General features: G+C 45.8%; 1 long non-coding RNA gene across 1 annotated transcript; it reads right to left on the bottom strand.

Annotated features, from left to right (window-relative positions):
- Positions 1-21,206: 21,206 nt before the first annotated feature.
- LOC131195315 (uncharacterized) lies at positions 21,207-24,809 on the bottom strand. Its single transcript, XR_009154403.1, has 4 exons — positions 24,480-24,809; positions 22,714-22,782; positions 22,298-22,388; positions 21,207-21,342 (listed from the first exon to the last, which is right to left on the bottom strand). It is a non-coding gene; the product is annotated as an uncharacterized LOC131195315 (long non-coding RNA).
- Between the last annotated feature and the right edge of the window lie 2,547 nt (positions 24,810-27,356).

Here is a 27,356-nt window from a genome sequence, read left to right on the forward strand (position 1 = left end):
CGCATCCCTGTTCGAGGGACCACCTCCGTCCGAGTCGAGTACGGGCCTCACAAAAAGACCCTGCCCATCACGATCGTCGAAGGAACTCTGCCCAGTCTGTTGGGACTAGACTGGTTTCGTGCCCTGGGCATGGGAGTGACTGGCATCTACAGAAGTGACTGCAATTTGAAAGACATTCTCTTTAACGAGTTCGAAGATGTCTTCAAGGACTGCCTGGGCAAGTACAAGGGGACCCCTATTTCCTTCAACTTAGACCCCCAGGTAGCCCCCATTAGGCTTAAGGCGAGGAGAGTCCCTTTTGCCCTAAAACCAAAAATCGATAAGGAGCTGGACAAGCTCATAAATCAGGGGATTTTGGTGCCAGTCGATCACGCAAAGTGGGAGACGCCAATCGTCACCCCCATTAAACCGGACGGGTCAATTAGAATTTGCGCTGACTACAAGGCGACGCTTAACAAGGCCTTACAGAAAAGCGCGTACCCGGTTCCCGTAGTGCAACACTTATTGCACTCTTTGGGGCAAGGGCAAGTCTTTGCAAAGTTAGACTTGGCCCAAGCCTACCAACAACTGCCAGTAGACGCCCGCACAGCCGAAGCCCAAACGATTGTGACGCACAGGGGGGCATTCAAGTGCACCCGATTGCAATTTGGGGTTAGCGTGGCACCAGGGCTGTTCCAAAACCTGATGGAACGACTACTGCAAGGGCTCCCAGGGGTAGTTCCCTACTTCGATGATGTCCTAATTTCAGGGGAAAACATGGAGGAATTGGGGAGTTAAGAAAGGTCTTGAGCATTTTCCGGACAGCCGGATTAAAAGTCAAGACAAATAAATGTCAGATAGGGGTCGAATCGGTCGATTTCTTGGGCTACCGGATAGACAAGAAAGGAATTCACCCTACTGAGAGCAAGGTTAAGGCAATTAGGAAGGCTCCAGCGCCCAAAAACAAAGCAGAGCTGCAGGCATTCCTGGGATTGGTTAATTTTACGCGGTCTTTTAAAGAACAAAGCAACTGCTATGGAACCGCTGCATAGGCTCTTAGGAAAAATACTGTTTGGTCTTGGGAAAGTCAGAAAATAGGGCTTTTGAAGCAGTAAAGAACCTGCTCTCAAGTGATAGCCTGCTCATCCAATATCACGACTCACTACCCCTAGTGCTGGTTTGCGATGCGTCACCTTATGGGGTGGGGGCTGTACTCAGCCATAGACTTCCAAACGGCACAGAAGCCCCTATAGCGTTCTACTCTAGAACGATGTCATCCCCAGAGAGGAACTACAGCCAATTAGACAAAGAAGCATTAGCCATTGTATCAGGGGTCAAAAAATTCCATGAGTATGTCTTTGGGCGGAATTTTGAAATTGTGACTGACCACAGACCGTTATTGGGACTACTGGCTGGCGACCGCCAACACCTGTGGCACTGTCGCCACGCTTGACTCGATGGACTATATTTTAGCCGCTTACTCATACAAGCTGCAGCATCGACCGGGAAAAGAAGTGGGCATGCAGACGCTTTGAGCCGATGCCCACTGCCGGGGCGATCAAGATCCCACTCCGGGACACCCATCCTCCTTATTGACTCGTTGGACTCTGGCCCAGTCACATCAAAGGAAGTGGCTCGGGCATCATACCGGACATTGTGTTAAGGACTGTACTCGGTTGGGTACAGAGAGGTGTCAGCGCCGGGCTAACGGTTCAAAGAATTTGTTAAGAAACGTGATGAGCTCTCGGCTCAAGGGGTGCCTGTTATGGGGTGATCGTGTAATAATTCCTGTTAAGTTAAGGGCAAGGTATTGGACCTCCTCCACGAGGGTCACCCAGGCATCGTGAGGATGAAGGGGTTAGCTAGAAGCTATGTATGGTGGCCACTCATGGACGCAGAGATTGGTGGGAGGGTAGGGAAATGCCAAGCTTGCCAAGAGTCCAGACCGCTACCCCAACAGCCCCAGTCAGAGAATGGGAAAAGCCCCAAGGGCCTTGGTCAAGAATCCACATTGACTTTGCTGGCCCTTTCACGGCCAAACGCGTTCCTAGTGGTGGTGGACGATTTTCCAAATGGTTAGAGATCATACTTATGAAGTCCACCACAGCCGAAACAGTAATCGCAACCCTGCGCCACCTATTCGCAACTCACGGGTTGCCGGACACTCTGGTGTCCGACAATGGGCCCCAATTCACGGCAGCCCAGTTTGAAGAGTACCTGGCAGAGGAAGGCATCCGACATGCCCTCTCTGCACCTTTCCACCCTGCGTCGAATGGCCTTGCAGGGCGTTCCGTCCGGAGCGCTAAGGAGGCATTGTCCAGGCTCAAGCCAGGTGACTGGCAAACAAAAATAGACTTTTTCCTAGCCGTCCAGCATAGAACCCCAAGCACAGCCACTGGGAAAAGCCCAGCCGAATTGCTAATGGGACGAAAACTCCGGTGCCCACTTGACCGTTTGAACCCCCATTACACACCCGAGGGTTACAAGGGGGAGATAGAAAAAACAAGGGAAATGAGCATAGGCGACCGGGTGGGCCCGAAACTATGGGGACGGCCCTAGTTGGCTCGCAGGACAAGTAACAAGAGTAACAGGGCCAAAATCGTATGTGGTAGAGCTACCAGACAACCGAATGTGGCGGCGCCACATAGACCAGTTAAGGAAACGAATAACTGACCAAACCGAACCAACAGAGACAGGAAATGACCAATACCACTTTGAATCCACAGCTGACAATGACCCGGGGGAGGCGCAAGACTTAGCTGAGGTCCCAGAGTTCCAGCGACGCCATCAGGTCCCCGAGGGAAACAGCAAGGAAAATCCCAAAATTAATCCAAAGCCGGATGGCCAAGAAAAAGAGTCGGCCAATAATCCAGAGCCCGATGGCCCAGAGAAAGAGCTGGGAGGAGAAAACAGCCCCTCCGACCAGCTCAAAACACCACCCAGAACTGAACCGCGCAGGTCAGAAAGAACTAGGAGACGCCCAGGTTATTTGCGTGACTACGTCGAAAAATAACATGTAAATAAATATGTAAATAAGACCAAGTGTTTTCTGGGAGGGGAGGAGTGTTATGTATTAACAGTTGTGCCTTTAAATATTTGAGCGGGAAATCAGCACGTTGCTGATTGGACGAAGCCTCCAGCAGAACTGTATAAAAGGAGAGGTTTTTCCCCCAGCCTGTTGCTGGGTTCACCCTATATTAAAGAGCTGTTGTCACTACCCTGGTCTCCAGCCTCGTTACTTCCCGAACATAACACAATCAGTCCTGGATAACGTGAAGAGGGTGAGCTTCATTTACGGTTGCATTGAAGAAAGCAGTTTCTTGGGACTGAGCCTGCCTACAAAGGGACTTGTCATCAGTCTTGCATGCTTTCCTGGAAGCTGATTCTAAAACAAGTTTCTAAAAAAACGCTGTTGGTTGAATTTCCTCACAGTGGAAAGATAAGCTATCCATGGTTTGAGCTCTGTAGCTCCGCAATGTGGACTGTATCAAGTCTCAGCCAAGGCAAACCACTCCTCCCATCTTCCTCTTATGTTGTAAGCCTGCAGCTGGGCTGCTGTAGGGCCCTCCCAGGTGTGAGCTTATTGCATGGCACCTCAGGCCAATATGTCACTCTCCAATGCAAACTGTCCACAATGACTGCATGTATAAAGGAAAGGAAGAGACAAGCTATAATTTAGGGACACGTGAAACACTCGAGGCAATCATCTTTATAATTATGGCAAATAATTCAGGTAAAGTTTGTGTTTACATAACACCTGTAATATTAGCCACACTTGCATTTGGACAAGAGAATTGCCTAATTAAAGGTAACAGTGATTACCGTTTGAATGAGTCAGTGTTTGTGGTAGGCTGAAAAGGCTCCAGTATTACTTCTGGTGCAGGCCTCCTCTGTGAAAAGGAGCTGTTTTGTGGAGGGGTTATGCTCATCTCCTGTGCTATAGCAATAGACTGGAAAAGTTTTCATATATAAGGTGACCAATCATCCTCCTTTAGGGAGGACAGTCCTTCTTTTGTAAGTTCTGTCCTCTCTCAAAAAGTATCCTCCTATATGTCCTCCTTTTCGATATTTGAAGACTAATCTGTAAATCTCCGTATTTGATCGATGCCGATCCGATCTATTGCATGGGATGTGACATATTTGTATTTGACATGGTGACTCATCAAGGCTCGGTACAGTGCGGCGAGACGTGATTATGAGACACATGTGCTCCACACAGAATTGTTTTGAGAGAATGTGCTGCGCGCAAGAGTGCGCTGCGTGCAAGTGGCTTTGTTTACTTCTTACCGAAACAAGACACGGCACACACACACACATTAGACTCACCTCTTTCTCAGTGATTTATTCAATCATACACAGGTGAGCACAATAATTCACATTTTATTAATTCATTATCTATTTAATAATTTCCAAATATGTATAATTTTATTTACAAGTTTATTTATTCAATGGAAAAGTACTCATTTAAATAATAACAGGCATGTAATCATAATTACAATATAAAATGTTATTGCTACAAATGTTTTTTATTATGCATTTATCATATTATAGTGTATTCTGTATTATTGTTGCAATGAATAAAATGTTTCTTTTATTTACAATATTTTTTTCTTCAATTTATTTGTGTCCTCCTTCTCATTGTAAAAAGGTTGATCACCTTATCATATTTATTATTTATTTATTTAATCAAATTTTTATACCGCCCTATCTCCCAAAGGACTCAGGGCGGTTCACAGCCAGATAAAAATACAGAAATCATACACAATAAAAACTAATTAAAAAACTTATTTAAATAGGCCAAAATTTAAAATTACAATTAAAATGATAAAACCCCATTACCTAAAATTAATAATTAACCCCAGTTAAAATTAAATAAAACTTTTAAAACTTTTAGTCCAGTCCCGCTTGGATAAATAAATGCGTTTTCAGCTCACGGCGAAACGTCCGAAGATCAGGCACTTGGCGTAAACCAGGGGGAAGTTTGTTCCAAAGCGTAGGAGCTCCCACAGAGAACGCCCTGCCCCTGGGGGCTGCCAGCCGACACTGTTTGGCGGACGGCACCCTGAGAAGACCCTCTCTGTGTGAGCATACGGGTCGGTGGGAGGCATGAGGTAACAGCAGGCGGTCCCGTAAGTACCCGGGCCCTAAGCCATGGAGCGCTTTAAAGGTGGTATCCAAAATCTTAAAGCGCACCCTAAAGACCACAGGAAGCCAGTGCAGACTGCGTAGTAGTGGTGTTACATGGGAGCAACGAGTGGCTCCCATTACTACCCGCGCAGCTGCATTCTGGACTAGCTGCAGCCTCCGGGTGCACTTCAAGGGCAGCCCCATGTAGAGAGCATTGCAATAGTCCAAACGAGATGTAACCAGAGCGTGAGTGACCGTGCATAAGGCATCCCGGTCAAGGAAGGGGCGCAACTGGCGGACCAAGCGTACTTAGTAAAAGGCCCTCCTGGAGACGGCTGCCAGATGATCATTGAACGACAGCCGCCCATCCAGGAGGACACCCAAGTTGCGCACCCTTTCCATTGGGGCCAATAACTCGCCCCCAACAGTCAGCCGCGGTTGCAGCTGACTGTACTGGGGTTCCGGCATCCACAGCCACTCCGTCTTGGAGGGATTGAGCTTGAGTCTGTTTCTCCCCATCCAGACCCATACGGCTTCCAAGCACTGGGACAGCACTTCGACAGCTTCATTGGGGTGGTCCGGGGTGGAAAAGTACAGCTGAGTGTCATCAGCGTACAGATGGTAACTCACCCCGAAACCATTGATGACCTCACCCAGCGGCTTCATATAGATGTTGAACAGGAGAGGCGAGAGAATCGACCCCTGAGGCACCCCACAAGTAAGGCGCCTCGCGGACGATCTCTGCCCCCCTGTCAACACCGTCTGCGACCAGTCAGAGAGATAGGAGAAGAACCACCGATAAACGGTGCCTCCCACTCCCAAACTCTCCAACCGGTGCAGCAAGATACCATGGTCGATGATATCGAAAGCTGCTGAGAGATCTAATAGGACCAGGGCAGAGGAACAACCTCTATCCCTGGTCCTCCAGAGGTCATCCACCAACGCGACCAAAGCTGTCTCCGTACTATGACCGGGCCGGAAGCCGGACTGGAACGGGTCTAGATAGATAGCTTCATCCAGGTACTGGGGAAGCTGCCATGCAACTACACTCTCTACAGCCTTCGCGACAAAGCGAAGGTTGGAGACTGGACGGTAATTTATTTATTTATTTATTTATTAAACTTTTATACCGCCCTTCTCCCGAAGGACTCAGGGCGGTGTACAGCCAAGATAAAAAACAATAAATATACAAAGTTAAAAATCAATTTAAAATACCTATTCAATAGTGGCCGAATTAAAACCGTCGAATTGACCAACCTAAAATACCCCATATAAAATTACAGAAAATATAAAAATTTAAAATTTTAAAATTTAGAAATTTAAAAATCTAAAAAATCAGTCCAGTCCCGCTTGGATGAATAAATAAGTTTTTAATTCCCGACGAAAGGTCCGAAGGTCAGATATTTGGCGCAAACCGGGGGGAAGGTCGTTCCAGAGAGTAGGAGCTCCAACAGAGAAGGACCTTCCCCTGGGGGCCGCCAGCCGGCACTGCTTGGCGGACGGCACCCTGAGAAGACCCTCTCTGTGAGAGCGTACGGGTCGATGGGAGGCATAAGGTAACAGCAGGCGGTCCCGTAAGTACCCGGGCCCTAAGCCATGGAGCGCTTTAAAGGTGGTAACCAAAACCTTGAAGCGCACCCGAAAGACCACAGGCAGCCAGTGCAGACTGCGCAGGAGTGGTGTTACCCGGGAGCAACGTGGTGCTCCCTCAATCACCCGCGCAGCTGCATTCTGGACTAGCTGAAGTCTCCGGGTGCACCTCAGAGGTAGCCCCATGTAGAGAGCATTGCAATAATCCAGGCGAGAAGTGACGAGAGCGTGAGTGACCGTGCATAAGGCATCCCGGTCCAGAAAGGGGCGCAACTGGCGCACCAGGCGGACCTGGTGAAAAGCTCTCCTGGAGACGGCCGCCACATGGTCTTCAAACGACAGCCGTCCATCCAGGAGAACGCCCAGGTTGCGCACCCCTTCCGTCGGGGCCAATGACTCACCCCCAACAGTCAGCTGCGGGTGCAGCTGACTGTACCGAGATGCCGGCATCCACAGCCACTCCGTCTTGGATGGATTGAGTCTGAGTCTGTTTCTCCCCATCCAGACCCGTACGGCCTCCAAACAACGGGACAGCACTTCGACAGCTTCGCTGGGTTGGCCTGGGGTGGAGAAGTACAGCTGAGTATCATCAGCGTACAGATGATAACTCACCCCAAAGCCACTGATGACCTCGCCCAACGGCTTCATATAGATGTTGAACAGGAGAGGCGAGAGAATCGACCCCTGTGGCACCCCACAAGTGAGGTGCCTCGCGGTCGATCTCTGCCCTCCTGTCAACACCGTCTGCGACCGGTCAGAGAGGTAGGAGGAGAACCACCGATAAACGGTGCCTCCCACTCCCAACCCCTCCAACCGGCGCAGCAAGATACCATGGTCGATGGTATCAAAAGCCGATGAGAGATCTAACAGGACCAAGGCAGAGGAGCAACCCCTGTCCCTGGCCTTCCAGAGGTCATCCACCAACGCGACCAAAGCTGTCTCCGTGCTGTGCCCAGGCCGGAAGCCGGACTGGAACGGGTCTAGATAGACAGCTTCCTCCAGGTACTGAGGAAACTGCCACGCCACCACACTCTCTACAACCTTCGCAATAAAGCGAAGGTTGGAGACTGGACGGTAATTTATTTATTTATTTATTTATTAAACTTTTATACTGCCCTTCTCCCGAAGGACTCAGGGCGGTGTACAGCCAAGATAAAAACAATAAATATACAAAGTTAAAAATCAATTTAAAATACCTATTCAATAGTGGCCGAATTAAAACCGTCGAATTGACCAACCTAAAATACCCCATATAAAATTACAGAAAATATAAAAGATTTAAAATTTAAAAATTTAGAAATTTAAAAATCTAAAAAATCAGTCCAGTCCCGCTTGGATGAATAAATAAGTTTTTAATTCCCGACGAAAGGTCCGAAGGTCAGATATTTGGCGCAAACTGGGGGGAAGGTCGTTCCAGAGAGTAGGAGCTCCAACAGAGAAGGCCCTTCCCCTGGGGGCCGCCAGCCGGCATTGCTTGGCGGACGGCACCCTGAGAAGACCCTCTGTGAGAGCGTACAGGTCGATGGGAGGCATAAGGTAACAGCAGGCGGTCCCGTAAGTACCCGGGCCCTAAGCCATGGAGCGCTTTAAAGGTGGTAACCAGAACCTTGAAGCGCACCCGAAAGACCACAGGTAGCCAGTGCAGACTGCGCAGGAGTGGTGTTACCCGGGAGCAACGTGGTGCTCCCTCAATCACCCGCGCAGCTGCATTCTGGACTAGCTGAAGTCTCCGGGTGCACCTCAGGGGTAGCCCCATGTAGAGAGCATTGCAATAATCCAGGCGAGAAGTGACGAGAGCATGAGTGACCGTGCATAAGGCATCCCGGTCCAGAAAGGGGCGCAACTGGCGCACCAGGCGGACCTGGTAAAAAGCTCTCCTGGAGACGGCCGCCACATGGTCTTCAAACGACAGCCGTCCATCCAGGAGAACGCCCAGGTTGCGCACCCCTTCCGTCGGGGCCAATGACTCACCCCCAACAGTCAGCTGCGGTTGCAGCTGACTGTACCGAGATGCCGGCATCCACAGCCACTCCGTCTTGGATGGATTGAGTCTGAGTCTGTTTCTCCCCATCCAGACCCGTACGGCCTCCAAACAACGGGACAGCACTTCGACAGCTTCGCTGGGGTGGCCTGGGGTGGAGAAGTACAGCTGAGTATCATCAGCGTACAGATGATAACTCACCCCAAAGCCACTGATGACCTTGCCCAACGGTTTCATGTAGATGTTGAACAGGAGAGGCGAGAATCGACCCTGTGGCACCCACAAGTGAGGTGCCTCGCGGTCGATCTCTGCCCTCCTGTCAACACCGTCTGCGACCGGTCAGAGAGGTAGGAGGAGAACCACCGATAAACGGTGCCTCCCACTCCCTCCAACCGGCGCAGCAAGATATCATGGTCGATGGTATCAAAAGCCGATGAGAGATCTAACAGGACCAAGGCAGAGGAGCAACCCCTGTCCCTGGCCCTCCAGAGGTCATCCACCAACGCGACCAAAGCTGTCTCCGTGCTGTGCCCGGGCCGGAAGCCGGACTGGAACGGGTCTAGATAGACAGCTTCCTCCAGGTACTGAGGAAACTGCCACGCCACCACACTCTCTACAACCTTCGCAATAAAGCGAAGGTTGGAGACTGGACGGTAATTACCCAAAATAGCGGGGTCCAGGGAAGGCTTCTTGAGGAGGGGTCTCACCACTGCCTCTTTCAAGGCGGCGGGGAAGATCCCCTCCATCAAAGAAGCATTTATAATCCCCTGGAGCCAGCCTCGTGTCACCTCCTGTGTGGCCAGCACCAGCCAGGAGGGGCACGGGTCCAGTAAACATGTAGTGGCATGCAGCCTCCCCAGCAGCCTGTCCACGTCCTCGGGAGTCACAGAATCAAACTCATCCCAAACGGTATCAACAAGACGCGCCTCAGTCATCTCATCCGGATCATCGCAATCTTGGTCCAAGCTATCCCGGAGCTGAGCGATTTTATCGTATAGATAACCGTTAAACTCCTCGGCACGTCCCTGTAAGGGGTCATCCCGCTCCCCCTGGTGAAGGAGGGAACGGGTTACCCGAAACAGGGCGGCCGGGCGGTTATCTGCCGACGCAATGAGGGAGGAAGCGTAGGAGCGCCTCGCCACCCTCAGTGCCACTAGGTAGGTCCTTGAAAAAGACCTAACTAGTGTCCGATCAGCGTCGGAACGGCTGGACCTCCAAACACTCTCTAGGCGTCTTCTCCGGCGTTTCATCTCTCTCAGCTCCTCAGAGAACCAGGGAGCTAATTGAGATCTGCGCCGGGTCAGAGGCCGCAAAGGCACGACACGGTCCAAAGCCCCAGCCGCGGCCTGTTCCCAGGCCGCAACTAGTTCTTCAGTCGTGCCGTGGGCAAGATCCTCAGGAAACGGCCCAAGCTCCGTCTGGAACCTCTCAGGGTCCATCAGGCGCCTGGGACGGAACCAACGTATTGGTTCCGTCTCCCTGCGGTGGTGAGTAGCGGTCTGAAAGTCTAGGCGGAGGAGAAAATGATCTGACCATGACACCGGTAACGTCACTAAATCTCTTACTACCAGATCATTAAACCACTGTCCAGAGATATAAATCAGGTCCAGTGCGGATCCCCCCGTGTGGGTAGGGCCATCAGTTATTTGAACCAGGTCCAAGGCCGTCATGGAGGCCTGGAACTCCTGAACCACTGAAGACGACAAGCCGGCCGATGGCAGGTTGAAGTCCCCCATGACCAAAAGTCTGGGGATCTCCACCGCCACCCCGGCTAGCACCTCCAGCAGCTCAGGCAGGGCTGTAGTCACGTAGCAAGGAGCCAGGTACGCGATCAACAGACCCATCTGATTTTTATGGCCCCACTTCACAAGAAGGGATTCATAGCCGGCTATCTGAGGAACAGTGGTCTCTCTCGGCTCCAGACCCTCTTTCATAACAACCGCCACCCCTCCACCCCTACCCCGGGCCCTCGGTTGATGGAATGCTCGGAAACCTGGAGGGCACAGTTCAACTAGGGGCACACCCCCTTCTGCGCCCAACCAGGTCTCCGTAATGCCCATAAAGTCCGTGGATTCCCCCTGAATAAGGTCACAAATCAGGGGGGCTTTGTTAACCACGGACCGGGCATTACATAACATCAACCGGAGGCCCGGGCTCTGAGGATCCTGACCTACCGGGGAACGGGAAAAGACTGGGGGGCCGGAGCACGTGATCGCTTTTAAACAGCGAGCACGAGCTCCCAGAATGCGATATGGCCCCTTGCTTCCGCCATATCTGCCCCTCCCACTTACCGTACAGATGGAACCAACTTCCACCTCTGGAACGTACCCCTCACCCCCCTCCCTCGGACCTAATAGATAAACGCCGGGAACAGTTTCCGGGACTAGACCTGCCCTCCCCGACGGGTTCTTCCCCCCACCCGACATTACCCTCCCCCCCTTTAAAAAACCCTTATTAAAAAACCTATCTACAAAACCCCACAAATTCTTCTTCCTCGCATGCCACCTCTCCGGGTCCCAAGACCCCTCGTTAAGGCCGGCCCTCGATAACCCAGAGGGCCATTCCTGCGAGGCGGGGGAACCTCGCAGTCGAAGAAGTTCGGCAGACGTATATTTCATGCAATTAAGATGTAAATGACAGCGGGAAAAAAGGGAAATCCCAGGTCGATAGATGGTATCGCGGAACAGGCAGAACCCGAATAGTTACAGACCACGGCAGAAGGCCGGTACGGCAACAGTCTGATGGAATAAAAGATGGAAGTTGGGCTGGTGGACTCTGCCCATGGTGTCGCCCGTCAACTAGAGTCAAAGTTCCGCCTGCCCGAGCAGTCCATGTCCAAACCGGCGGTAGCCGTGCCGCTAAAGAAAATGCGCAAACCGTCCAGCCGCACGTGGTAATGACAAACAGTCCGGCAGTAAAACCGCAGTCCGGTCCAACTCTTTCCAGAGGGCGCCATCCCCCCCGGCGTAGAATGGACCCCGACATCTGCCATCGAAAGGGTCGTTGCTATCAATGCTGTTAACAGAGCCGCTAAAAGGAGCAGCGGCCCGCTCCCCGCCACCGGTGTCATGATGGCCAGCTACAGCAAACCAGCCACTTCTAGTGCGCGCCACTCCGCGCCCTTCCAAAATGGCCGCCGCCGTTCGTCGCAGATGATCATGGCCGCCGATGGTAATGGCCGCCAACGATGTCATTGGTGTTGATGTCAAAACCGCAGATGGTATCCTTGCCGCTAGACGCTTCCGCCGATGCAGGCACACTGCCAAAAGCGCCGGGTAATTGACCGCTGGTGACTCCAGCGGCCGCCTGGTAGTGAACTGGCCCAACTCCTCTCAGCGGGCGCCACTCCGCGCCACGCCCAGCCAAAATGGCCGCCGCCATCCGTCGGCCGCTCGCCCGACATTCCAACCCCGTTCCCGGCAGCCGGGGGTCTAACGAGACCCAAAGGTCTCCCTCCAGCTGTCGGGAGGGTGATCTACGGGGCGGTAGGTCTGGGCGAGCTGCGGCCCGACTCAGCTCTTCTCGGCGGGCTCTTCTCAGCGGACGCCGATTCCGCGCCCCGCCCAGCCAAAATGGCCACCGCCATCCGCCGTCCGCCCTTCGCCCGACGCTCCTGCCCCGTTCCTGACAGCCGGGGGTCTAACAAGCCCCAAAGGTCTCCCTCCAACTGTCAGGACGATAATCCACGGGGCGGTAGGTCTGGGGAGCTCGGGAGAAACTTCCGCGGCTTGCCGGCCGGGAAAAGACCCGATCCGCTGTCAGCATGGTTTTTAAAACGCCGCCATCCTCAAAATAGCTGAGTCCAGGGAAGGCTTCTTGAGGAGGGGTCTCACCACCGCCTCTTTCAAGGCGGCGGGGAAAACCCCTTCCATCAATGAAGCATTTATAATTCCCCGGAGCCAGCCTCGTGTCACCTCCTGAGTAGCCAGTACTAACCAGGAGGGACACGGGTCCAGTAAACATGTAGTTGCATGTAACCTCCCCAGCAGCCTGTCCACATCCTCTAGAGCCACAGAATCAAACTCATCCCAAACCACCTCAACAAGACGCGACTCCGTCATCTCGCCTGGAACATCGCAATTTTGGTCCAGACTATCCCGAAGCTGAATGATCATATAGGAACCAGGGTCTGAAAGACAAGTGTCTGCTTTGGGTGGGAAAATGAGTCACATCTCCAAGGAAGCAAAAGGCAATACAATTAGTCAGTGAATCTTTTGCTGCCCATCACAATTGTGGATAACTTTTTATTTATTTATTTATTTATTATTTAAATTTATATACCGCCCTATCTCCCGAAGGACTCAGGGCGGTTCACAGGCATATAAAACATCAGTGTACAAAATTAAAATAATCTTTAAAAAACTTATTCCAATGCCCTATAATTAAAAATATAAATATAAATATTAAAATCAATTTAAAACCCCTATAAAATTTAAAATCTAAGCCAGTCCTGCACAGATGAATAAATGTGTCTTGAGCTCGCGACGGAAGGTTCGAAGGTCCGGAAGTTGACGGAGTCCTGGGGGGAGCTCGTTCCAGAGGGCGGGAGCCCCCACAGAGAAGGCCCTTCCCCTGGGCGTCGCCAGACGACACTGCCTAGCTGACGGCACCCTGAGGAGTCCCTCCCTGTGAGAGCGCACGGGTCGGTGAGAGGTATCTGGTCGCAGTAGGCGGTCCCGTAGATAACCCGGCCCTATGCCATGGAGCGCTTTAAAGGTGGTCACCAAAACCTTGAAGCGCACCCGGAAGGCCACAGGTAGCCAGTGCAGCCTGCGCAGGATGGGTGTTATGCGGGGGCCACGGGGGGCTCCATCTATCACCCCCGCAGCCGCATTCTGGACTAACTGTAGCCTCCGGATGCCCTTCAAGGGGAGCCCCATGTAGAGAGCGTTGCAGTAATCCAGGCGAGACGTCACGAGGGCGTGAGTGACCGTGCATAGGGCCTCCCGGTCCAGAAAGGGGCGTAACTGGCGCACCAGGCGAACCTGGTAGAACGCTCTCCTGGAGACGGCCGTCAAATGATCTTCTAGAGACAGCCGTTCATCCAGGAGGACGCCTAAGTTGCGCACCCTCTCCATCGGGGCCAGTGACTCGCCACCGATGGTCAGCCGCGGATTTAGCTGACTGTACCGGGATGCCGGCATCCACAGCCACTCTGTCTTGGCAGGATTGAGCTTGAGCCTGTTTCTCCCCATCCAGACCCGTACGGCCTCCAGACACCGGGACAGCACTTCGATAGCTTCGTTGGGGTGGTCCGGTGTAGAAAAGTACAGCTGGGTGTCATCCGCATACAGCTGGTACTTCACACCGAAACCACTGATGATCTCACCCAGCGGCTTCATGTAGATGTTAAACAGAAGGGGCGAGAGAATCGAGCCCTGCGGCACCCCACAAGTGAGGCGCCTCGGGGCCGACCTCTGCCCCCCTGTCAACACCGACTGCGACCGGTCGGAGAGATAGGAGGAGAACCACCGATAAACGGTGCCTCCCACTCCCAAACCCCCCAACCGGCGCAGCAGGATACCATGGTCGATGGTATCGAAAGCCGCTGAGAGGTCTAATAGGACCAGGGCAGAGGAACAACCCCTATCCCTGGCCCTCCAGAGATCATCCACCAACGCGACCAAAGCCGTCTCCGTGCTGTAACCGGGTCGGAAACCGGACTGGAACGGGTCTAGATAGACAGTTTCATCCAGGTGCAAAGGAAACTGATATGCCACCATACTCTCTACAACCAATTTTAAAATATTGATCATGCTTGGACTTAAGTGGTTTTTTTTTTTTTAAAAAAAAGTCATATTTCCAGTTCACAAATTTCCACAAAAATAAAACACCAAAATTTAGCCCTGCATTAAAAAAAAGAAAAGAAAACGTACTGTAGTACTCTTAAGAAAAACATTTCTCACGTTTGCCATTGCAAAAGAGTCTCTTCAGGCTCTTGAAGTGGGAAATGCATGAAGCAGAAAGTAATGGGAATGTCCTTTCCCTAATCGGAGATGATTTGAATGCATTTATAGAACCCTCTGTCCCAATCCCTAAATTCTTTCCTGTCGTTTTCTACAGTAATATATAAAAAACACCCCCAGTGATCTGACCATGATTTAATCCAACTTCCCTATTTGATTTTAATGTATTTTTTAAAAAATAAAAAGCAAAGAATCAACCTCTGACATATTTTTTTTTGTCTCTGGCATGGTGGAATTAAAAAAATAAATAAAATTGATGAATTTTATTTATTTATGAATGCAGACTGCACTGGCTACCTGTGGCCTTCCGGGTGCGCTTCAAGGTCTTGGTAACCACCTTCAAAGCGCTCCATGGCATAGGGCCGGGTTACTTACGGGACCGCCTACTGCTACCGAATACCTCTCACCGACCCGTGCGCTCTCACAGAGAGGGACTCCTCAGGGTGCCGTCAGCGAGGCAGTGTCGTCTGGCGACGCCCAGGGGAAGGGCCTTCTCTGTGGGGGCTCCCACCCTCTGGAACGATCTACCCCCAGGACTTCGTCAACTTCCGGACCTCCGAACCTTCCGTCGCGAGCTTAAAACACACTTATTCATCTGCGCAGGACTGGATTAGATTTTAAATTTATTGGTTTTAAATGGGTTTTATTTTTTTATATTGTTTTTAAACATTCGGCCTTTTAGAATAAGTTTTTTAATTGTTATTTTAATCTGTATTTATGTGTTTTTATTTGCCTGTGAACCGCCCTGAGTCCTTCGGGAGATAGGGCGGTATATAAATACGATTAATGAATGAATAAATAAATAAATAAATAAATTTTTGCTAAAGGATAACAAATTTGGGAAAACATGTAGAATATAGTTTCTGGATTCTTTCTTAACCTTACCAAACGAGATATATACTTATTATAATGAAGTGATATATTACATCTTATTGTGTGTTGATGTTTTTACCCTTTCCTGGTGTTGTGTCTTTATGTATTTTTGAGTGGCAGGAGAAGAGATGGGGGCTTAGATGGAGAGTTCCACAGGATCCCAAGATGCTGCCCTCCTGGGTCTCCTCTAGGGATACATTTTGTGGTTTTTGTCCTCTTCAGCTCCCTACTAGATTCAGCACATTTTCAAACTTGATTTTTCTTTTTCCAGCTTCTCACTGCATACTTGATCCCTTAGTGTTCAGTTGTCAGAGTTATTGTTATGATAATCAGACAGAGTCCTGACATACAATTTTTTTTCAACATACCACTGAGTTGGAAAGAATAAAAAAGTCAGGTGAACTTGGGCGCATCCTAGGGGACCAAAAGAAAATGGTAAACTTGCCTTTTAATATTTTTTTTACTGAGCATATTTATTGTGTCAGCCATTTTAGGGACAGGCAGATCCAACCTTGGCAGTCATTTTGTAAGATTAACTAAACATACCCCAGTATGAGTGGGACAATGCACGTGCTTCTGGGAGCAATGTGTGATCGCAGCTGTTTCTTCCTTTTAACTGCTAGTGGGGGTTTGAACTGATTGGGTGGGAGCTTGGCTGTGCTCTGATTGGATGGGGGTTTTTCTGTGCTCTGATTGGCTGGGGGTGTGTCCTGTGTTGGTGGGGGCTTGGTTGTGCTTAGTCTAGTCTGTGCTGCAGGGGGATTTGAGCTGGTGAGCTGCATAGCTGTTGTTTGGCTTTGTGGTCGTGCTACATCTTCATAGTGGGTGTCAGTCTGCTGCATGAATGGATTGGAGGGGTTTGAAATGGCTTGGAGGGTTTTGAAATGAAACGAATGAGACTTCGTCGAAACGTCGCCAAGACACTTCCAATTTTACACGGGAGAAAACCCGAACAACCAAAGACCTATATACAAACACCCGTGAAAACCTCAGAAAACAAATATTGCACCTCTACGGGGAGGAAATCCACCATCTGACCAGGACCTATGAAAAACTAGAAGTCCAAAGAGCTTCCATTTTATGTGACCTCGCATTCCTACGAAACTGCCGCGATCAAAATTTAATCCCCAAATGCTTCCAATTGAAATTCCACTCCAACTCTGCAGCCACCAAACGCATCCTAAAAAGAACAGAATTGGCCTTAATCAGAAATGAACTTCACACAAAAAGATTCCTCCTAGATCAAATCAACAAAGATCTCCTCACACTTCACCTTAAACTCAGCAACAAGATGCACCCTGCACTTTGGGACAAATCCAAACAACTTGCCGTCTGGAGCGAAACACAGACCACCCTCAAGACAGACACGCACACCAACAAACTCCGAAGACTACAAGAACGCCAGAAACAAACCCTCCACCCTCACAGCAACACATGAAACAAACAGTGCATAACATCTCAGATAGGATCCTCACCAAAGCTGAAACCGATGTCCTTTCCAAAGGATTCAACTTTGCAGTCACTCCCAAATACATCCCCACGAAACCATTATATGCGGAGTTGAAACCAGCCTGACCAAAATCAACCCCGATGATGCTAACAAAATCAGACTCGAGATCTCCAACATCCTCTGCAGCAAGCCACCCAAAAGCAACTTACCCAAAGAGGAACAGACAGCACTACTTAACCTGAAAAAAGATACCAGCATAATAATTCTACCAGCAGACAAGGGCAACGCCACGGTGGTTATGAACACATCTGACTACCAAACCAAATTAACCAACCTACTCCAAGACCCTGCATACAAGCCCCTAAACACAGACCCCACCACCTACCTAGAAAAACCACTAGATCCAAAATAAAAGCCTCCCCATCAGCGAAGAAATCCAACAAAGAATCATTCCCAGAGAAATCATCCAGATGCCCTAAGCTCTATGGCCTCCCAAGATACACAAAGAAGGAACCCCCACTCAGACCCATAGTCAGCTCCATAGGCTCACCTCTACAAAACCTAGCCAAATTTCTCGCCAAACAACTACAGCCCTATGCAGAATCCATCACCTCACACGTAAAAAACTCATTCCAGTTCATAGAGATCATAAAGAAACAAAACTTACAGCCCAGCGACCTACTCGTGAGCTTTGATGTCATATCCCTCTTCACCCAAGTGCCAATCAAAGAAGCCTTGACAGCTACCCAAACAAATATAACCCCCCCAAGGACATCCTAGATCTGACCAACCACTGCCTATCCAACACATACTTCATCTATAATGGACAAAAATACAAACAAGTAGAAGGAGCACCCATGGGATCACCCCTCTCACCTGTCATTGCCAATCTCTACATGGAACACTTTGAAACCCAAGCTCTAGAAAAATCTGATCACAAACCCAAACTCTGGCTCAGATATGTAGACGACACCTTCATAATCTGGCCACACGGGAAAGAAAAACTTGACAACTTCCTCACACACCTCAATAGCCTACACCCCAAAATACAGTTCACCATGGAAACAGAAGTTAATAATCAACTTCCCTTCCTGGATGTCTTAGTCTACAGAAAACCCAATGGCTCCCTAGGACACACCATCTACCAGAAGAAAACACACACAAACCGCTATCTGCACGCACTCTCACACCACCACCCAGCACAGATCAACTCCGTAGCCAAGACACTCATCTCCAGAACAAAATGCTTAGCTGATGAACAACACCTAAAACCTGAACTAGACACTCTCACTAACGTACTAACATCCAATGGATTCCAAACAAATAAGATTACCAAGCTAATCCAAAAAGAACCCCCCACTAAAATCCAAGACAGAGAACAAGAAAACGGCACAGCCCTCCTCCCATATATAAAAGGCACCACAGACAGAATCAGCAAGATCCTCCACAAACACAACATCAAGACAGCATTCTGCACAAACAGAAAAATATCCACCATCCTAAGAAACCCCAAAGACAAAATTGAGTTAGAAAATCAAGGAGTATATGAAATCCCATGCACCGCCTGCCCCACCACATACATTGGACAAACCAACAGAAGAATAAGTGCACGCATTGAAGAACACAAGAACTCATTCAAAAAAGAGGAACCAACTTCTTCCCTGGTCCAACACTTTAAAGTCACAGGACATGATATTGACTTTAAAAGACCAGAACTATCGCCAAAACTGAACACTTTAACAACAGAATAATCAGAGAAGCCATTGAGATAAACGCCCACACAGCATGAACAAACGAGATGACACCTCCGCCTACCAGCCATTTGGAAACCCGCCCTTATTGACAAACGAGTCCCTAACACGAGGAATGACACCAGACCCACACTCACAAGGTCCACACAGGATGTCACCACCACATCCACCCAGAAAGCAGACCCAAACCCACACTGATCATGAAGCACGACCAAGGACCAGAAGCCAGACCGCAGCTGCAACATTAGCCATTTCAAACCCCTCCAATCCATTCATGCAGCAGACTGACACCCACTATGAAGATGTAGCACGACCACAAAGCCAAACAACAGCTATGCAGCTCACCAGCTCAAATCCCCCTGCAGCACAGACTAGACTGAGCACAACCAAGCCCCCACCAACACAGGACACACCCCCATCCAATCAGAGCACAGAAAAACCCCCATCCAATCAGAGCACAGCCAAGCTCCCACCCAATCAGTTCAAACCCCCACTAGCAGTTAAAAGGAAGAAACAGCTGCGATCACACATTGCTCCCAGAAGCACGAAGCTGAAGCCTGAAGATGACGAATGAGACTTCGTCGAAACGTCGCCAAGACACTTCCAATTTTACACGGGAGAAAACCCGAACAACCAAAGACCTATATATATATATATATATATATATGTATGTATGTATGTATGTATGTATGTATGTATGTATGTATACACACAAACAGACACACACACACACACATACATTAATTGGTACTAATTTAAAACTCCTATAAAACTAATATATATATTAGTTTTATAGGAGTTTTAAATTAGTACCAATTTTTACTAGTATAGTCAGAATTTATTGCCGTTCATAATTTTATTTTATGATGTATACTGAGCTGATCTTGTTTTTTGCTTTCCGTGGTTAGCTCAAGGGTGATTTTCAAAGTTTTAAAACGATATTACATATTTAGTTATTGCAAATGAAATACTAGAAAATGGTAATCTCTATGATATTTGTAACTCTCTTGTTTATTCAGTTGTATCCTACTCTTTATCCCTTCCTTTTGTTCTCTTTTCCTTCCTGTTTATGTATTTTCCATAAATTGTCTACTAAAAACATTTTAAAAATAAACTAAGACACCAAAATATGCTTCATATTCAGAAAGATTGAACACAGCCCATAATGTTTACCTAGTCTTGCTTCAGGCACAATGACAGAGCCATCGTAGATAGCAAATACAGGGTCTCTAAAAAGCCAGATGAGTGTATTTGTATTATCAGGGCTGGGGAAGCTATTACGTGGTTTTTCTTGCCTTATGTGACAAAATATTTTGCTTGGCTCTGTGTATTACACAGTTTTACTTGGGTCACCATTTGCTTCTTTGCCTCTGGTAGCAATATGCCTTAGGCAGCTGCTACAAGGCGAAATATTCTGAGTTGAACACACAAAATCATCTGGCCCTTCTCAGTTATGTTGCTGACTCCTCACTCTGGTGCTGGCTGTCCACGACTCCATCATTTCCGAGGCAACATACAATTCAAACATATGTATTCTGTATGGTCTAAAAAGAATGTGTGTTTTCTAACTGCAACTTCCATGAAGTATGTCTGCAAATTAAAAGTACCAGGAGATGGAACAGGCTCACTGTGTTTTTAAATTAAACGTTTAGCATTTTATTACCCATTATTAGGCATCCTTTCTTTTAATTAAGAACATTAGTATGAAATGTCTTTCAGATCTCTGTAGATTGGTGTTACACGCCCGTCATTTTAATAATTATTTTTCTCTAAAAAAAATTGCCAACATTTACAAATAAGAGTTTTCTGCTTAAAAAGAAGAAACCCCAAATTATACTGGTTTAATAAATGGAGCTAATAGCCTGGGGAGATGGACACCAGTTCACAACATCAGGCCTTTGAAACCTGCTTGACAAGCTGCCAGCTGAAGAATCTCCCCCAACTTGTATTAAAAAGCATACTAAATCTCTGTCTTAATGACCTGCAGTTACAACATATTTTAGCAAAGGTGTGCCTGATAAATAAGGAAGAGCTTTTCCCCTCCTGGGAATGATGTTAGCAGGCTATCGTTCATTTCATAACTTTTAGATAGACTGCTAATTATTGTCTCTTTGGGTTTTTAATGTATGCATTTTTGTTTTATTAAGTCCATGGAAATGGGCAATATGTAAAACCAAGTCATCATTAATGAATAAATTAAAAAGTAACAGTTGATATATATATGAGTGGTTTCCACATAATACTTCCCATATGTTCAGCAGTAATTATCGTCACCTGAGAAGATGGAGGGGACGAGGAAATATTATGTCACATATAACCTCTTCATTTTCCAGGGTTGTTTTGTGCACTGTCTGCTAGTGAAAATGACTTATTTTCCTTTACTTTTCCACCTTGGTACCAGATAGTACCAGCAATAGCCGTCACTAACACAATATGAACCTTGAAGGAATTGCTATTTTCCTATTCATGCTTGCCTATGTGGCTATATTGGGAAAATATATTGGCTATATAGTGTAAAAAGAAAACAAACATTGTTTTGCTTGCACATGAACTAATAAGAATTACTTTTTAGAGTTATACTGCCATGGATTTCTTTCTTTCTCTCTTGTCAGCAGCTGGATTTACCTGAGCAGATAAGAAAATATTTATTTAGTTTGGATAAAGGCCAATATAGTTTAGCACTTTATTCCCACAGTGGCCCAACTAGATGCTTCCAGGAAGCCCAGAAAGAGGACTTGAGCCCAGTAATATTTGCCTGTACATACTTCTGGCTAAACAATATTGAGTTATTAGTATACAGTTATTGTATTGAATAATAGCATGTTGCCTCTATAAAATTTAATCATCAAGACTATAGCAGGTAGCCTGTATAAATTTGGTAAAATTTGGTAGAACTACAGTGATTTTGATTTCGAAATACAGGACGGTATTAAACAATTTGTTCAGGTCTGATAGCAGTCATTGATACTCCATTTTTTCCTAACCTGTTTAAAACCATTGCATATTAATTGTGAATTCTGCGAGTTGCAGTCCCTATCCATGTAAAGGGCAGCACAATGTCCAATGTAGACATTTTAAAGAGATGATAACATTTCTCTCCATCCTCCTCTATCTCTCATAGGCACTTGGTTCTAATTAATATTATACCATAATTTGTCCTCTAATTTTCTCAAAGATTTCTTCTTCTGCCAAAGGCCTTTTGTTTCTTATTCTCATGGTCTTTTGGGTGATACTTTTGAGATTATTTTTGTAACAGAGAGTGGTTCCCTCCGCTTTCATTCGTCAATGAATAATTTTCATTTTACAGCATCTGTGGTTGCTCATCTGGAAAAGCAACCAGTTAAAGAAGTTTCCTCCTGAAGTTGAGATTTAAGTGAAGCATGGGAGCCAAGGAGGTTTTAGGTCAACAAAGAAATGTTGTACAATGAAAGCAGGGGTGAAATCTACTTCCCTTGCCTACTGGTTCGGAAGTGCTCACTCACGCATCACATGTGCGCTTGGACTCTCTGTGCATGCGCAAAGCCTTTTGCACATGCGTAGAGGGTCAAAAATAGGTTAAAACCAGGAAGTAAAAACGTACAACTGGCTGCCGCCGCTACCAGTTCTCCAAACCATGTGCCGCTGCTGCTTCCTGTTCGGGCGAACCGGTCCAAACTGGTAGCATTTCCCCCCTGAGAGAAAGGCAGGACACACAGTCACATATACCTTTTAATTAATATATCTGCAAAAAACTCACATCCACCTCTGGGGAACCTGACTGACATTTTCTTTACTCCACCAAGGGCTACTCACCAAGTAGTGGCTATATCACGCACATGCTCTCCCTATAAATCTGTACGGGCAATAATAATTCTGCGCACAGCTTATTGTGCAAGAATAATGACTCAATGCTTTTGCCTGTGTAAGGGTTGGAACATGCCCAATATACCTATTTGGAAAAAAGATTAGAGGCCAGGAGTTTTGTAAAAAAATGTAACCTGTTAATAAAGCTCTTACTTTTCCAGTTTCTGTCTCCCCATATGGTTTCTCATCCTGTTGGCAGCCTTCCATTTTTAATCTTTTTATCTGTAATGCAATGCATTTAGAAAGGATAATTAAACTGCTGAAGCCCAACGCATCTCAGAAAATGGCCAATTTATTTTCTCACCTGTCTGCTTTGTAGCACACTGTTAATATTCTTTTGTATCCAGCAATACTTTTAACCATTGTTCCAATACACAGTGTAGAATTGTTGGTAGATTTTTCAGGTCCTAACATTGTTCTCTTGATTAAATCCATTTTAATAATATCTTGGAGGGCTATCTAGTTCAATGATTGAATAATGAAGGAAATGAGCCACAGTTGAAAGAATTCACTACTTTTTCCTTCTCCCATGCCACAATCCAAATTGACTTTGAAGTCAACCTAAATTTCAGTTGTGCATTTCCGTAAAGTGTATGCGGCATTGAAAAAGTCTAAATAGCTAATCGGATATAAAGAATTGTCAGAAACCAAAATTTTAAAGCTATATCCCAAGGAATGTGCTATTCAATTTAAGCCTTACAAGGATGACTTTTAAAGTTTCCATCATTGGAGTATCACCTGCTAAGATTAAAATAGAGGCAGTTTGTGCATTATAGCATTGAAGTCACAGATTGATTAATTCTTTCTTTAAAATGATTATTGAACTAAGCAGCAACTTATATCCCTGATTTAGGTAAGATAGGATAGCAATATATCCTATCATAGAAGATGGAAAATTGGTTATGAAAGAAAGAAAGGAAGGGAAGAAAGAAAGAAAGAAGGGAAGGGAAGGAAGGAAGGAAGGAAGGAAGGAAAATAGTGCCATGTTTGGAAACAGTGTGAGAATAAAGGGAAGTTTCAGTATTATATTAGGACATGATTAAAAATTTAAAAGTATTTTTATTAAACAAATGTCCACAATCTACTTTTTAGCAGCAATACAATATACCAGATTATATAATTTCTCCATGTTATTAATAGTTTTCCCATTGTGCAATTTCCCCCTCCTTACAAACATGTCACAATATGAGAAAAACAACAGATGTTCCTGAATTATATTTAGTTGTATTGATTATATTCATTCAGTATTACCTGCAGTTTCCCTCCTCAGTCAGAAAAGCTTCCTCTTCGTTCTTTGCTTGGGATCTATTTATTTATTTATTTATTTATTTATTTATTTATTTATTTATTAATCATACTTATATACCGCACCATCTCCCGTAGGACTCAGGGCGGTTCACAGTCATATTAAAACAATATAATAAATAAGCATTAAAATCCAGTTAAGACTAAATATTATCATGGCCTGATCACTAAAACAGTAAAAACCAGTAAAAACCCCATTAAAATTTTGCTAAAACATTTTATTCTTAGGCTAGTCCAGCGCGCTGAAATAATAGAGTCTTCAGTTCCCGTCTGAAGGTCCGGAGGTCAGGGAGTTGTCGTAATCCCGGAGGAAGCTCGTTCCACAGGGCTGGTGCCGCCACAGAGAAGGCCCTCCCCCTGGGAGTCATCAACCTACATTGTTTGGTCAACGGCACCCTGAGGAGGCCTACTCTGTGGGAGCGCACAGGTCTATACAATACAGATTATCCTGACAGACTAACAGCAGATCATTGGTGGAGCCTACTGGAGATTATTAAGGTTGGAATGGGTTGTCTGATAATACACTCACTACTTTAGAAGGCAACTTCGATTCCACGAAAAAGCATGGAGTTGCAAGCAGGCCGGCATTTACAACCCCATACTCCCCAAAGTACCTTTTTTTCCTTCAAACCTGCACAACTTCAAAATGTCCTGTAGTAGTAGCTTGTTAAGAGTAGTAAACAGTAGTTTTGGAAAAGAAGTTTATCCAATTCTTATAAGATGTTTGGCACTCTGGCTTTCTTGTTGTCTGTCAAAGATAATAATCATCCTGAGAATCACTGATGAAAAATGAGAAATATATTTTGTTTCTATTTGCTCTGTCTTGCCTGATAAGAACATTAGGCAACTGAAATTCATTTCATTTCATTTGATTAGAAGAAAACAGATTCAGTGTAAGAGTACACCTTCCTAGTTTATATCTTCTGTTTTAATGTTTCTTAGGCAGAAACACTTATTATTAAAAGCTTCCTGAAAACAAACAAAAATATTTAGGTGCAGATTCGGAGTCCAAGAATTCAGTTTCTTGGTCGTCAGATTGCCTCCTGTTTTTGAGACCATTTATTTTTGTTTAGTTTCTCCTTGCCAGTTTCAAGGCAAGCCTGGCTATGAATTAGGCAGAATGAGTGTCTTGCCTAAGGCATTTGATTTTGGGTGTCATGAAGCAGCAGCAAACAAATTTAAAATAATTACATTTTTACTACTAGGTAGGAAGAGAGCTAGGTAAGAAGCTAAGCGAATAGTCTCACTATCTTTTTCAAACTGGTCTCTTCTGATGCATTACACGGGGTCTCTGAGAATTCCAAGACAGCAAGGCCAAAGAATACAGAATGACCCCAATTATATTTTCAGCATGTCTGAAAGGCTCCAACTTGGGGAAGTATGTGCTAAACTCTGGCCAAAGTTTTCCATAGAACTTGAATGGACTTACTACCAATTCTGAATTTCAGTTTTGCTCTATTCATTCAAAAGAGTGGGAGGATTCCAGATTCAAAACCCTAGTCATTTATTAAGGTTACTGAGTGACACTAGTTTATCATAGGATTCTTGTGAGGCAAAAAATAGGAGTTGAGGGAGCTATGTCACTTTGAGTTTTTGGAAGGGAGGTGGTATATAAACGTTAACAATGATAAAGTTATCGTTACATAGTAATATGGAGCATCTCTTCCTGAGTTACTTTTTCCCCCTGAGTTAGCACATTTTCTTTTTGCAAATGCTCCCTCTTTGCCTTCTTGATTTTAAGCTGCTGCAAGAGTAATCTTATGTTCTACCAGAAGAAAATTAATTCAGCTGTGTATCTGGCTTCTAAGGTTTCACTAAGCATTTTCCACATGCTATGAAGTCTAATTGTGGCATCAAATAACTGTAACTATAAACATATTTCCTTTTTCTCCAAAAGGATTACAGTTTTTCAGGAAATCAAGCACTGAGCTCAGTATTTTCCCTGCATGGAATGACTCAGCCAGTCCTGTGTTAAATTATGTGTTTTCTTAGGCTCAGTATTTCTAGTATTCAGATGATTTTTTTTCCCAGGAAGAACCTTTCCAGTGCCATTTATGCACAGTAAAAGTTCTTTATTACAAATGAGGGTTTTAATTGTAAGCTTAGTTAGATAGGATGTAATTTAAACCCATTTAGAATGGCTCAGCCTTCAAAGCAAGCGCAAGATTATTTAATTAGTCATGCAAGCCACTGAATGTTACACGTAACACAAAACAACTAAAGTATTTATTACTTTTAGAGCTATGTTAAACCTTGCTTGAGCTACATTTTCAATAAAGCGCACCAAGTGTTTAAACACATTTTATTTTTTTAATTGGCAAATGCTCGGTAAATTTTATATGGGGGCTTTAAAAATCAAGACAAGGAATCTTGTTTTGACAGACAACTGCATCCACATATCTCTCAAGCTATGTGAAAGGCTATGCAAGTGTTATGCCCCAAGGGGCTAAAAAAAACCAACCCAACCCAAACCTCAACTCTTTTAGTTAGGATATGCTCAGTACCAATTCACAAGAGGATAGTAAGTTGCTAAAATACTGATCCAGAAGCATTAAGGGCTCTTAATGGTGCTGGTATTGTATCCAGCTATCTTCATTCCAGTTGTTCTTCGATCAGTAATTTGAAAGTCAGTCAAGGTCAGATTGTAAGTAAGTGGGTCCTTACTTTGTTTAGTGTTTCCCCGTCAAGGGGGAAAAAAAAAGGTAAAATCTAACAGCCTTGTTCTCTTTTAGGAAGCTATTTTACTACATACACTGCATATTATACTATTGCTGCTTTTATTTTTTTCCTGTGAAAAAGCACTAAGAATTTTTACGTTGCAGCCTTAAACTATATATTCAATTTAAAAAAAACACCAAACCCATTGTTGTTGATGCTGCTTTGTTGAATGCAGGAGGACAAGCCCCTGCCCTAAAGAACTTAAATTTTATATTTGGCCTATGAGGGGCAAGTTAAAGCCAATTTAAAAGGGAATACATATGTACAATATGTTAAATAACAGATTGTGTCAGTTACATAATGGAGCTGACACTCTTGTGCATGCATTTTAAAAAGAAGAACAAAAAACCCTCCAGAATTTTAATTTATATATTACTTTCCTAATAAAGACACTCATCAAGCAGGGTTTAGGAAACCAGATGAGAACTGTGTCTTAATCTCTGTTTAGAAACTAAATGCCTGGTGATTGTCAATTTGATTTTTTGTGTGTGTGTGTTTAACTGCATGATTAATCTGTAAACATTGTGCCAGTTGCTACTATAAGATGGACAGGAAATTTCATGTATAAATGTATTTGTATAAATTTCTAATGGATGTTCTCTATCTGTAGAAAAATCTTTTGGGATAGAAGTTTTGACTATCAGTGTTGAAAATGTGCTTCTCTTTAAAAATTTCAAATGACATTTTATATGTTCCCAAAGTTGCTTCTATATGGTTTTTGCTTTACGTTTTGTCCTACTCTTTCTAGTTTGTTCACTGTTTAAATAAAAAAA

The sequence above is a fragment of the Ahaetulla prasina genome, chromosome 3, assembly GCF_028640845.1.
Source record: "Ahaetulla prasina isolate Xishuangbanna chromosome 3, ASM2864084v1, whole genome shotgun sequence".
Taxonomy (NCBI): Eukaryota; Metazoa; Chordata; class Lepidosauria; order Squamata; family Colubridae; genus Ahaetulla; species Ahaetulla prasina.